We start from the raw sequence: 13,816 nt of genomic DNA, 5'->3' as shown, positions 1-13,816 counted from the left end.
TATTAATATATTTAAAAGTAAATAATCTGCTTTTCTCCTTTTATTGTACCATTTGCTAAAAAGACTTGACTATTTTTGTCAGAAAAGAGAAATCCAGTTGTTATGCTGCTTGTACTTTTTTATTTACATTCAAGAAATGTATCAGGTACTTTTTAAATGCCAGCAGTTATGACCATATATTTTGTTTAAAGCAACTATAAGAATTCATGTTTGTTGGGTTAGATCATGACATAAACTGCTTTCAGTGGAAGCAAGCCTCTTCTAAAGACACAATGGTTTTTCAGATAATTAGGGTGATAATTAGTAAGACATCTTTTTTTTTTTTTTTTTTTGGCCTAGTACAGTGAACTTTATTGATGGTACATGACAAGGTGGGGCTCCCTAGGCCCCTCCCATTCTTCAGGGGCTCTGGCATGGAAACTGCGTCGTGAGGAGGGGAGATTCTCAGTGAGGTGGGGACTGAGTAGGCAGGGACACCCCAGCAGCTGAGGCCTCTCTCTTCCTCGGTGCTCTGGCTGGGGCTGATGGTCTGGGACTTTTACTCCTTGGTGGCCATGTGGGCCATGAGGTCCACCACCCTGTTGCTGTAGCCAAATTCATTGTCATACCAGGCAACGAGCTTTACAAAGTGGTCGTTGAGGGCGATGCCAGCCCCAGCATCAAAGGTGGAAGAGTGGGTGTCGCTGTTGAAGTCAGAGGAGACAACCTGGTGCTCAGTGTAGCCCAGGATGCCCTTGAGAGGGCCATCCGCAGCCTGCTTCACCACCTTCTTGATGTCATCATACTTGGCCGGCTTCTCCAGACGGCAGGTCAGGTCCACCACGGACACGTTGGCAGTGGGCACGCGGAAGGCCATGCCAGTGAGCTTCCCGTTCAGCTCGGGGATGACCTTGCCCACAGCCTTGGCTGCGCCAGTGGACGCAGGGATGATGTTCTGGAGAGCCCCACGGCCATCACGCCACATCTTCCCAGAGGGGCCATCCACGGTCTTCTGGGTGGCGGTGACGGCATGGACTGTGGTCATGAGTCCCTCCACGATGCCAAAGTTGTCATGGATGACCTTGGCCAGGGGGGCTAAGCAGTTGGTGGTGCAGGAGGCATTGCTGATAATGGTGAGGTTGTTTTGGTACTTGTCGTGGTTCACGCCCATCACAAACATGGGGGCGTCAGCAGAGGGGGCAGAGATGATGACCCTTTTGGCACCCCCATCTAGGTGAGCCCCAGCCTTCTCCAGGGTAGTGAAGACGCCAGTGGACTCCACGACGTAATCAGCGCCCGCTTCACCCCATTTGATTTTGGTGGGATCTTGCTCCTGGAAGATGGTTATGGGCTGGCCATTGATGACAAGCTTCCCATTCTCCGCCTTGACTGTGCCATGGAACTTGCCGTGGGTGGAGTCATACTGGAACATGTAGACCATGTAGTTGAGGTCAATGAAGGGGTCGTTGATGGCGACAATATCCACTTTGCCAGAGATAAAGGCAGCCCTGGTGACCAGGCGCCCAATACAGCCAAAGCCGTTTATTCCGGCCTTCACTTTCACCATGGTGTCTGGGAGACGGTGCTGGCGCTGCCTGAGAAGATGCGGCTATCTGTCGAACGGGAGGACCAGAGAGCCAGTAAGACATCTTTGATTAATTTCCTTCAGTCCCAAAATATTTGAAATAGCTAATGTGCTCTTGAAACCAATTTTAAATTCTTATCCTTCTAGGAAGCTGGATCCATTACAAAACAAAGGGGATAATCTAAGATCTAAGGAGGTTTGTAAAACCCCAGCTAGAGAAGCAGTTTACCCATTATTTCATAATAAGCTGAATATAGAGCCACAGCTTCTAATGCCATTCTAAAAAATGGGCTGGTATATGTGTTTCAAGATTTTTAACTCTAAGTCTTTTCTTTCAAATTAATCTCACACAAAACCTAACAACTAACATAAAATACATAAATGAGAAGTTTCCCTTGGGTGGTCCATGTGTCTGGGGGTAGGGATGAAGAGAGTTCCCACCCAGTGAGTTCCTGCCCCAACAACTACTGCTAATCCTTAGGACAATGTTTCTGGAAATCTGTTCCCCAGATCTTGTTCACCAGAATTAAATCTACTGAATCAGCACTACTGTTTTCCTCCTGGCCAAAGGCCAAGAAAATACTATATCATATGATGGTGTGTTAGGGCTAACAAATAATGAAGTCTGCTGAAAAGAAGAAAATTAGAGTCATTTCCATAATCTCACCACAGTTAACAAAGTGGTGTTTTATTTAAATCAACTTCTTTGATTTATATAGGCACATACTGTGTAATGTGAAATGACATCCATTTAAGATATGAAAGACATTATTAATCATGGAGACCAAGAGCAGTCTCTCCATAAACCTGGATAAAGGATCCAGTCCAAAAATTGATGAGTTATTAACTAAGTTAATCAGCTTTCCCATCCTGGCATTTTGAATTACAAATACAGAAATATAATCTCCCAGTTGGAGGTAGGACAGAAGAAAGTAACAACACCTATTCTCACCAGACCACATCAATGCAAAGCACAAGGTCCATCAACTCAGTGCTCCAGAGCTGCCTTGAGTCTAGAATTACTTACCAGGTGGCCCTATTAAGGCACCAGTTTTGGAATTTGTTTGACATTTACTTCCCATTGTTGTTCTCTGAGTATCCCTATGATAAATCCTCCTATGAAGAATCTAGTAGAAGGATCTACCGGAAAAAAAAAATAAATAAAGGTGGTAATGAGGCTTTAGGGGAAGAACACCTCTGATGGAGAAGGGGAGCATGAGAGAAGTCTAGACCAAGGATGTTGCTTGGTCAGTTCATGGGTATATGTGCAGAGAGGGGTGGTGTCCAGGAAGGACACTGATTAGAAAAGAAGGCAGGAAAAGAAAGGGGAGGTAACAGAAAAAGATGAATTTCATGTACTTACTATCCAGTCCCTTTTAAGTTGTTTGAATACTTTGGTTTGATGGGAAACTTAGAGCATATTCATAAACCTGCAAATAAAAGTAGTAATTTTTAGCATTAATTTGCAAATAGCATTGACTTAGGGCAATATTTCCCAAACTTCAGTTTCCCCATAACACTCTTTTTAAAGACAGGGTCTTGCTGTGTCACCCAGACTGGAGTGTAGTGGCACGACCATAGCTCATTGCAGCCTCCAGCTCCGCAGCTTAAGTGATCCCTGCTTAGCCTTCTGAGTAGCTGAGACTACAGGCATGTGCCACCACTACCAGCTAATTTCTAAAAATTTTTTGTAGAGATGGGGTCTCACTATATTGCCCAGGCTGGTCTGGAATTCCTGGGTTCACGTGATCCTCCCACTTCAGCCTCCCAAAGTGTTGGGATTACAGGCTTGAATCACTGCACCTGGCCCCAATAATACTTTTAGATACTTGTCATCTCTAAATAAGAGGTTCACCTAATATTTTCTGTATTTCTCAACCAGGAACGATTTTGTCCCCCAGTGACATTTGCCAATGTCTGGAAACATTTTTGTGTGTTGTAACTGCAGTCAGGGAGTGATATGATCATCTATTGGAAAGAAGTTAGGGATACTGATAAACATACTACAACAAATAGCACAGATCCTCTCAACAAACAATTGTCAACCCACAATGTCAGCAGTGCCAATGTTAATAAAGTTTGATATAAGGCAGTTCATTTTCTTTTAAACTTCATAAAAGTATATCTTAAATAAGTGCTTAAATGAGAAGGCAATACCTCATGGAATCCACACATCAACATAATGTCACAGATAGTACCATTAAACCTATTTTACAAGTGAGGAAACTGAGAGCTAATGAACTTGTCCAACATCAAACAGCTAGTAAATAACTGAGCGTGGATAATATGAGGCTAGAGATTCGATGCTTAACCAGTAGGCTGTACTTTATATCTCTGCTATAAATGGAGACCAGTATCACATGCCTTGTGCAGGAGAAAAATATGTAAGTGAATAAAATAAGAGCAAAACATTATTAAGCTCTAGCTAGATATTACTGCTTGCTGAAATCTCTAGGTCTCAAGCCTGTGCTTTGTTGAAGGGGAGTCTAAGTGTTAGAGAGGTGTTAAAGACAAAGTAGCATCAAACCGAGACTTTCTCCTTGATATCATCAGAAAAAAATGAAATTAAATTTAAAAAATAACTTTCCTAATATGTGATTCAATATTATGGAATACTGTGTTTACATAACACTTAACAATCCCAATTCTTCAATTATACAATAACCTGGGATGGTTTGATTCTACATGAATTAGATGGACCTGGGTTCACATTCTGGATCCACTACTTACTACTGGTCTTGTATTAGATGTGATTTAACTTCCTCATCCATAGAATTGGGACAAAAAGAACTGCTTCATAGCATTGTGGTGAGAATTAAATGAGATGTAAAGAGTTTTTCAAGAATACTGGCAGAAAATGATATACACAGCAGAATATAAATATTAGTTTCCTCCATTTCCTGAAGATTCTGTGGTCTCTTTCCAGCATTGGCTTAGATTCCCATATGCTTCCATAATCATGCCGGCTTGCTGAGCCCTGGCAGGACAGGCAGCCACAGTTGGCCCTAGGGTATCACAGGGAACAGTGAGCTGCTTTCAGTCCTATCCAGAGTAACCACATAGGCCTCTTGGGAGGAACTGGCCTTTTGAGTCATGTTGTGTGGCTGGTGGAGGTTGTTGATGATCCAGTGAAAACTTATGGAAATTACAAGCATGAGGTCCCTGTTACAGTGACTGTGATAGATGATGCAAGTCCCTGGAGGTTGCCAGAGGAAGGAAGGAGGCAGAGAAGAAGCAGGAGGCTTTGTTCCTAGGATAGAATTGTGGGTCTGTCCTAATTTCTTTACATAAATACACCTGCTTCAATTTTAGACCGGCCATTTTGGCCATGTAGTCATTGAGTTTACAGCTAAAGGCTGTATTTTAATTATTTCCAGTACCTTCTATAGGATTGGATTTGTAATTCTGTGTAATCAACTAAAGCAGAGTTCCAGCTGAGCATTGGGAACTACTGTCTGCTTGGGAGTCAGAGGCCTTTTGTCTTTTTGCTGTGATTCCAGAACTTCTCTTCTATTTGCTTCCTGATACTTCAGTTTTTAAACATATTGCTTTAATAAGGCTTGAGATTTTCATGTCATAATTAGGGATAATTAAAATGCAACTATAACTAGGGGGTTTATACACTAACTTAAATTCAGAATATCTCCGCTCCATTAGAATGTAAACTTCTTAAGGGCAGGGACTTTGTTTACATAAGTTAGTGCCAAATATTTGTTGAGTGAAGGGATGAGAGCTCATATTAAGGTGTAAATGATAGTAGCAGTCAACATTTCCCTTGTTTATTTGCATTCTTTTCATGCCTCTGGGCTTTACACATGCTGTATCCACTTTCTGCAATACCTTTTCCTCTTCTATCACCCCTTCTTCACCTGGAGAAGGTCTACTAACCCTTTAAGATTCACACTTTTAGGCTGGGCGCGGTGGCTCATGCCTGTAATCGTAGCACTCTGGAGACCGAGGCAGGAGGATCACTTGAGGTCAGGAGTTCAAGACCAGCCTGAGCAAGAGCGAGACCCCGTCTCTACTAAATAGAAAGAAATTAGCTGGACAACTTAAAAAATTATAGAAAAAAAAATTAGCTGGGCTTGGTGATGCGTACCTATAGTCCCAGCTACTTGGGAGGCTGAGGCAGTAGGATCCCTTGAACCCAGGAGATTGAGGTTGCTGTGAGCTACGCCACGGCACTCTAGTCCGGGCAACAGAGCGAGACTCTGTCTCAAAAAAAAAAAAAAAAAATTCACACTTTTGGTAAAAATGCTCTTAGATGTGTATCTTTGTCTTCAAATGAAAGCAACCCTTTTTCACCAGCTGGGCTCATGTAGCCCTTTGCACATGATCCTGTTTTAGGAGGAATCATTTTGTGCTATGATGATTTGTTTACATGTCAGTTTCCACCACTAGAAATGAGTTCCTTGAGGTTGTGATACTGTGTGTTTCTTTTGTGTCCTCACTTTTAACATGGTGACTGCTTTATGGGAGACAGTTAATGAATGTTACCAGTGGATGGACTGAATCTTGCAAGTGGTCCCTCACCCTTGCAAGGTTCCAGGAAGGTCTCCAACAGCCCCCTTACAAGGAGTGCACGACAAGATCACTGCCTTTAAAAGCTCTATTTTGGACAGGATATCTTCCTGCCTACTAAAGTTTTCTTTTGCTAACTCCCTTTACTCTGTATTCAAATGGAATAGTGTGGAAATCCAGAGTACAGCCCATAAATAAGGGATTTGGAAATACTTGGTCAAATTTCAAGGTGGGATTGATTATCTTGGCTTTTTTCTTCCTCTGTAGAGGCTTCTTGGTTATTTTGATGCTATAGAAACTTCAAGGATAATGATATTTAGAGAGGGGTTGGAATATTTCTCCTAAGGAAAAACAAATGGTTTTACTAGCAGGGACCAGACTCCTGTTGATGCAAGACACGGGAATTGTGTTGTATAAAGCCTTAACTCTCCAGCTCTAAGAGGATTGTGACCTGCTCAGGTTGCTATGGTTGTGATTATGACAACTATGGAAAACATGAGGGAGATGCCAAGAAGAGGGTGTGGTAACGGCCATGGGCATGGGAGAACAAATGGCCGAGACTAGGGACTGCCTAGGGTCCTTGGATTCCAGTGATAATTCTTGGATTCCAGTGGCAAAGATTCAAAACCCTATTCTAAGATCTGACTTCCACATGTCATTATTTACATTGATGCAAACCCTGAAATGCTCATAACTGATCCCTTTCACCCACCCATTCTTTTTGTTATTGTGAAGAAGGGACTGGAGTGGAGGGAAGCAGCATGAGTACCTGGGGTACAACTCAAAGGGCTGCAGCTCTTGAGAACAGGCGCTATTTAATTAAGCCAACTGTGAATTTGTGTGGGTGAAAGTAACAGCTGCTGATTCCCAGGATATTTTTAAGTTGCACCCAGTTGGGATACTCTCTATGTCTATATATGGTCCTTCATGCTAAAGGACCTCATGGAGATGGGTGGGCTAAAAACATAGACTCCTTGAAACGACATTATTATCTTTTGATCTTTGACAGCACATCAGCAGCCTGCTCTCTGGGAAACTTCAGCAAGGTTAAAAGTTAAACCACTCATCTGACATACTCGGCAGTGGCTCCTCCATCACCCCACATTGTTTGCTAGGCTTTTTTTGAGATTCAAGGGGAGACTTATTTGTTTAGTTCCCATATACTTTCAAGCTGCTTAGTTACCAGGTCTTGTGCACAACATACATTCCAGGCAAACAAACTTCTAACGAGCACAGCAGATTAAAGCCACAACCAAGCCTAGCACGTTGAGCCCCCTGAGCCCATGGGCTATATGAAGCAAACCCAAACACAGCTGGCAGAGTTAATTTTAGACTTTGTGACCTTGCAATGTCCTATCAATTTGGGAAAAGCAGCTCTGAATAGGCTCAGAAAGGACCCTTTCTCCTCCCCCTCTCCATGGTGGCTCACTGAAGTGGCTATGTGGTTTGAGTTTAGTGGAACAAACAATTGTGGTCAATGGTAAACTTGACAGATCAAGAAATTCAATATTTATTGAGCAAGTATAATTTCTGTCTTATGGATTGAGATAATCAAAAGTATACTGAAAGTAGTACTTTCTAAAAAAGTTCTGAAAGGGTGGCTTTTCAAAAACAAAAATTAATTTCTATGTCATGATACTTTAAAACACTAAAGTGAGTTGGCAATGAGTGAGGAAATAGAAATTTTATTAAATTATGCTGTTTGTAAATGTAACTGGAATTTAAATGCAAGGAGTAAACATATATTATTCACTTCTGAATACAAAGGATACAATTTTCTAAAATAGGTGAGGTCCTTGTAATATACACTCACATACAACATGGACCTTTCCTTCATGACACTTATACAATTTCTAATTGGCTTTTATTTATCTGATTGTCTGTATTTCCCAGTGACCTATAGGGTTCAAATGGCAGGGACTATGTCCTTTTTTGTTTTGTTTTGTTTTTTAATTCACAGAGGCCCATAGTAGACACTCAATAAATACTTGTTGAGTAGATAAATGAATAATTTATATTTATTTCCCTAAAATCTAGCCATTCTATTACACAAACCTTATATTCAAAAGGACAAACAGCTTCAAGGGGAGGGTATTGGTTAGGTTTGTGGTGACTGGAAGATTCCTTCTTCCATTTTGAACATTAAATAAGGAGCTGTATTTTTGATGCTTTGTGGATTTTAGCAATAAATGAATGTACTGAAAGACACCAAGCTTCATGAACCAATCTATCATGCCTCTATTCTTTACTATTGTATCAATTTAATCTGCCCTTGAAAAGCACTTATAACTCTACATTGGTTTGTCTTTAATGAAGCAAGATACAGCATTAAAATTTAAAGGGCCTTAATAAGGGTCAGGTTGAATTGCTTATGTTAAGTGAGATTGTGTAGCATGCCAAAATTCATTTAGAATGTATTCATTCTAATTTAGTCCGTCCTGGAGGAGGAGAGAGAAGAGAAATGGACTTTAGTGAATTCAGATTATACTTACTGGCTATGATCTCGAGCAAGTTATATAACCTCTCAGCATTATTTTCCTTACCTATAAAATGGGGAAGCTAACACCTAATACATTATTAACTTCATGGGGCAGTATAAGAAATAAATTAAATGGAAATAAAATATATGGAAATCTTAGAATTATTGGCCCATCAGAAATATTCAATAAATAGTAACCAGAAAAACAACCTTATGTAATGAGCTAATTGGATGAAATAATTACCACATCAATCTAAATATTATGCAATCAAAACACTCACAACAGAATACATTTCATCAGGTTACTAAGGATATGTTGCCCAGGTATACAGTTTCTAGTATTTGTTGTTCAGGTGTCTATTCTTTCAGAGTCAGATCACATTTCTGAATCAGAAAAGAAGAGCTACTCAAGAAATTCTGAGGCCCAGATTTAGTCACAGGGTTTGAATTCAGAATTTCTTTCCTTAAGCATTAATAACATTTGCTTTTAGTTTTATAGGTAAGAGAACATGTTTATATATAGGCAGAAAAAAGCTGGCTAATGTGAGGTCAAGGAAAGAAGCTTCTAGTCTAAAAAAATCACTTTCACTTTCAGCAACTTTTAAATCCCCATCATTAACAGACCTTCTAGGTTTTGTCAAGAGGGACCTGCTGTTTGTTTTTCTTTTTATTGTAGAAAATTTCAAAACTAAAGTAGATGGCATAGTATAATGATCTCTATGTACTCATCACCTGGCTTTAACAATTATCATCTCATGTCATCTCATGGCCAATCTTGTTTTATCTACACTCTCACTTTCCCCTCCTATTTTATTTATTTATTTATTTTTAGACAGGGTCTTGCTCTGTCACCCCTGCTAGAGTGCAGTGGCATCCTCATGGCTTACTACTACCTCAAATTCCTGGGCTCAAGTGATCCTCTTGCTTCAACCTCCGGAGTAGCTGGGATTATAGGTGTCTGAAACCACACCCAGCTAATTTTTTTTCCCCTATTTTTTTTTTTGCAGAGATGGGGTGTTTCATTCTTGCTCAGGCTGGTCTCGAACTCCTGACTTCAAGCAATCTTCCTGCCTTGGCCTCCTAGAGTGCTAGGATTATAGGCATGAGCCACCATGCCCGGTCAGCCCTGGCATATTATTTCATCTTTAAGTATTTCAGTACTTATTTCTATAAGAAAAGGATGTAAAAAATCATAACTACAGGCCGGGCGCTGTGGCTCACGCCTGTAATCCTAGCTCTTGGGAGGCCGAGGCGGGCGGATTGCTCAAGGTCAGGAGTTCAAAACCAGCCTGAGCAAGAGCGAGACCCCGTCTCTACTATAAACAGAAAGAAATTAATTGGCCAACTGATATATATATATAAAAAATTAGCCGGGCATAGTGGCACATGCCTGTAGTCCCAGCTACTCGGGAGGCTGAGGCAGAAGGATCACTGGAGCCCAGGAGTTTGAGGTTGCTGTGAGCTAGGCTGACGCCACGGCACTCACTCTAGCCTGGACAACAAAGTGAGACTCTGTCTCAAAAAAAAAAAAAAAAAAAAAATCATAACTACAATATTATCACCAAAATTAACAAGAAGTTCTTAATATAAAAAAATACCCAGTCAGGCTGGGTGCAGTGGCTCACACCTGTAATCCCAGTACTTTGAGAGGCTGAGGCAGGAAGATCACTTGAGCCCAGGAGTTTGAGGCTAGCCTGGGAAACATGGCAAGACCCCATTTCTACAAAAAGTTTTCAACATTAGCCAGGCATGGTGGTGTGTGTGTCCTAGCTACTCAGGAGGCTGAGGAAAGAGGATTGCTTGAGCCTATGTCGAGGTTACAGTGAGCTGTGATCAGGCCACTGCACTCTGCCCTGGGTGACAGAGTGAGACTGTCTCTAACAAAAGAAAAAGAAAAAAAAACCTGGCCAGTGTTCAGATTTTCAGTATCTCATAAACGACACAAATATTTGTTATAGTTGTTTTTCAGATTGTTTGAATCAGCATGCAAATAAGTCCACATGTTGCAATAGGTTGATTTTCCCTTATGTTTCCTTTAATCTCTAGGTTTCTCCTTCAGCTCTATTTTTTCCTACAATTCATTTGTTGAAGAAATTGTGTCTTGCATAGTTTCTTCACAGTTTGAGTTTTGCTGATTGCATGCATGTGGTATAATTTTCAAATGCTCTTTACCACATTATTCTGTTCCTTGTGTTTCCTGTAAATTGGTACAGTGGATCTAGAGACTTGATCAGATTCAGGTTCTATTTTGCTGAAAGATTTCTTCATTGATGATAGAATATTCCATCAGGAAACACATAAAGTCTAGTGGTCTCTCTTGTGATACTAGTAGCCATTGATGATCAATGTGTAAATCCATTAATCCATCAAGGGTTGCAAAGTGGTGATATTCTAATATAAATTCAATCATTCTTACTTTTTTTAAAACTGAAATACCACTATTAAAAGAAATTTCCCCTCATCTACTGTTTGAAAACGTGGCTTCAACTGGTGTCATTTTATCTGGGAAAGATGACATTAATTAACACATTGGAAGTCATTAATTTGTGTGATAAAAAGTTACTATGAGTCATTTTCTTTCAGGTGGTAGAAAGTCTAGCCTTCAGTAAAAAGGAAGAATATAAATATAATTGAGGGAGAGGAGGTAGATGGTCAGAAAGCTAAGATATCTGGGAAGAGAAGTAAAGAAAGAAATGTTTAAAGGTAACATTTTGCTAGCTGTCTTATGTGGCATATAAATTTCTATTCAAAATCTCATCTCAACTGGGTGCAGGAGCCTCTAGTCCCAGCCACTCAGGAAGTTATGGTGGGAGGATCCCTTGAACCCAGGAGTTCGAGGCTAGGCTGGGCAACATAGATCCAGTCCCTAAAAATAACAAAACCCCAAAAGACTGTCTTATCACTTTGAATACTATTTACTGGCTGAGGACTCCTACTTTCATACCTTTAGTTCAGATCTCTCCCCAGCCTTAACAAAGTAGTCAAAACTCTACCTGATACCACTATTTTGCTGCTCAAAGATATCTCAAAGTGAACATGTCCAAAGTAGAACTTTTTGCTTTACTCCAAAATTGTGACTTACATCTTCCCTATCTTGGTAAGTGGCAGCATCATCGGCCAAGACATAGCTAAAGCCAAGCAGAAGTATTATGCAGGATTCCTTCCTTTCCTCAACCCCCACAATCAATCAATCAACAGTACTGTCAGGCCAGCGCGGTGGCTCACGCCTGTAATCCTAGCTCTCTGGGAGGCCGAGGCGGGCGGATTGCTCGAGGTCAGGAGTTCGAAACCAGCCTGAGCAAGAGCGAGACCCCGTCTCTACTATAAATAGAAAGAAATTAATTGGCCAACTAATATATATACAAAAAATTAGCCGGGCATGGTGGCGAATGCCTGTAGTCCCAGCTACTTGGGAGACTGAGGCAGGAGGATTGCTTGAGCCAGGAGTTTGAGGTTGCTGTGAGCTAGGCTGACGCCATGGCACTCACTCTATCCTGGGCAACAAAGCGAGACTCTGTCTCAAAAAAAAAAACACGTACTGTCGATTTCACATTGAGATTATAAATGATTTCTTTCTATGATTAATGACACCACCTGAAACCAAATCACAATTGTTCAGAAACAACTGGACTATTGCACTCATCTTCTGGCTTCCTTTCTGACATTCTCCAAAAGAAGGGACAGCGATCTATCTCAAATGTTAATTCAGGGGTCACCAGCTGAAGCTGTGTGAAGCTGTGTGATGGATTCGTTATACTAGTCTCTGCCCCTTAGTGTATGTCTGAAATTTTCCAAATTAAAAAAAATAAAGTGTTACTCTGATTATTTTATTTTGTCCTTTTACTATCTTACTTCTCTGCTGACTTCTCAATGATCTTAGAATAAAATCCAGGCGTCTTGTCTAGGCCTGTGAGTCCCAGCCTGCCTTCTGTCTACATGTCCAGCCTCATCCTATGCCACTCTTCTCCTTGCTCACTCTGCCAGGCTGTCACCCATCTTGTGCAAGGACACTTTAAGCTCTTCCTTGTCTTAGAACATTTGTGCTTGGTTTTTCCCTCTAACAGAAAATGTTCTTCCCCAACTTTCTCCAAGTCTAGCTTTTCTTTTCCTTAAAGTCTTAATAAAAATACCATCTCTATAGAGAGGCCTTTCTTAACCCAATCTAAGGGCCTTTCTAAACCCAATCCTTTTCCTTCACTATTACACTCTGTCACCTTACTGTGTTTATTTCCTTCATAGCTTTAACTACCATTACCATGAACCTGTTTATTTGTATTTATATAAATATTTACTTGTTTGTTATAAGAAAATAACTTGAATACTTAAAGATATTTGAGGACGTATGACCACTCATGTTCTATTCCATTCTGCCCACATTAAAAGCACAATTCTTTGAAAAATTGGTGGACAGAATACAAATTTTAATAATCTTGCTTCATAAACAAAGGGTTATAAGACTTTTGTCAGGAGGGTAACTTCTTGAAATTTTAGGAAGAATGTGGTATGAAATCTGAATTGGTGAAGGAGAAATTATTATAGAAATATCTGGGAGTGGTGGCAAGTACCTATAATCCCAGCTATTTAGGAGGCTGAGGTAGTAGGATCTCTTGAGTCCAGGAGTTGGAGGCTGCAATGAGCTATGATCCTGCCACTGCACTTCATTCCTGGGCCACAGAGTGAGACCTCAAATCTAAAAAATTGAATTAAATTAAATTAAAATATTACATTTATTTGAATATACTTTGATTCTGAAATTGTCAATGTTTTCGATATGCTGAATAATTTTATGTGACAGAAAGTCTAACCCTCTGGAATTATATTTGGTATTATTAACATGACACCTCCCTCATTTTTAGATCAATATGTTTAAGTTCTGTCAGCTCTTAATTCCAGGCAACTCTCCTAGTGGTATGATAAAGAACTCAGCAGGTATTTTTGTGGATTCTTTCCTCTGCCAATTTTTTCCACTATTCACTGTCATATAGGATGCATTTAAATTATGTCAGACCAAAAGTAGGGCTACCTATGCCAAATCAGTGGGCAGTTAAGGGACTGTGTGCCAGTTATTTAAAGGATGCCCCTGGCAGGACAGAACTTTAGAACTGGCAGGTATCTTAGAGATCATGTAAAAATCAGTTTCACTCCTCATTTTAAAGGGGGCAAAATTGAGGCTCTGACAGGTTAACTCACTCTTCCCAAACATAATTTCCTAACCTGGTAACACAAGTCTTACTTTCAGAAGAACCCTAAGG

At 40.5% G+C, this 13,816-nt stretch overlaps 1 pseudogene; it reads right to left on the bottom strand.

Moving 5' to 3' along the window:
- Positions 1-336: 336 nt before the first annotated feature.
- LOC105868812 (glyceraldehyde-3-phosphate dehydrogenase pseudogene) lies at positions 337-1,617 on the bottom strand (annotated as a pseudogene).
- Between the last annotated feature and the right edge of the window lie 12,199 nt (positions 1,618-13,816).

This window comes from Microcebus murinus, chromosome 26 (assembly GCF_040939455.1).
Source record: "Microcebus murinus isolate Inina chromosome 26, M.murinus_Inina_mat1.0, whole genome shotgun sequence".
In the NCBI taxonomy this organism is placed as follows: Eukaryota; Metazoa; Chordata; class Mammalia; order Primates; family Cheirogaleidae; genus Microcebus; species Microcebus murinus.
The sequence above is the reverse complement of the archived record's forward strand: the minus strand, read 5'-3'. Positions and strand labels throughout refer to the sequence as shown.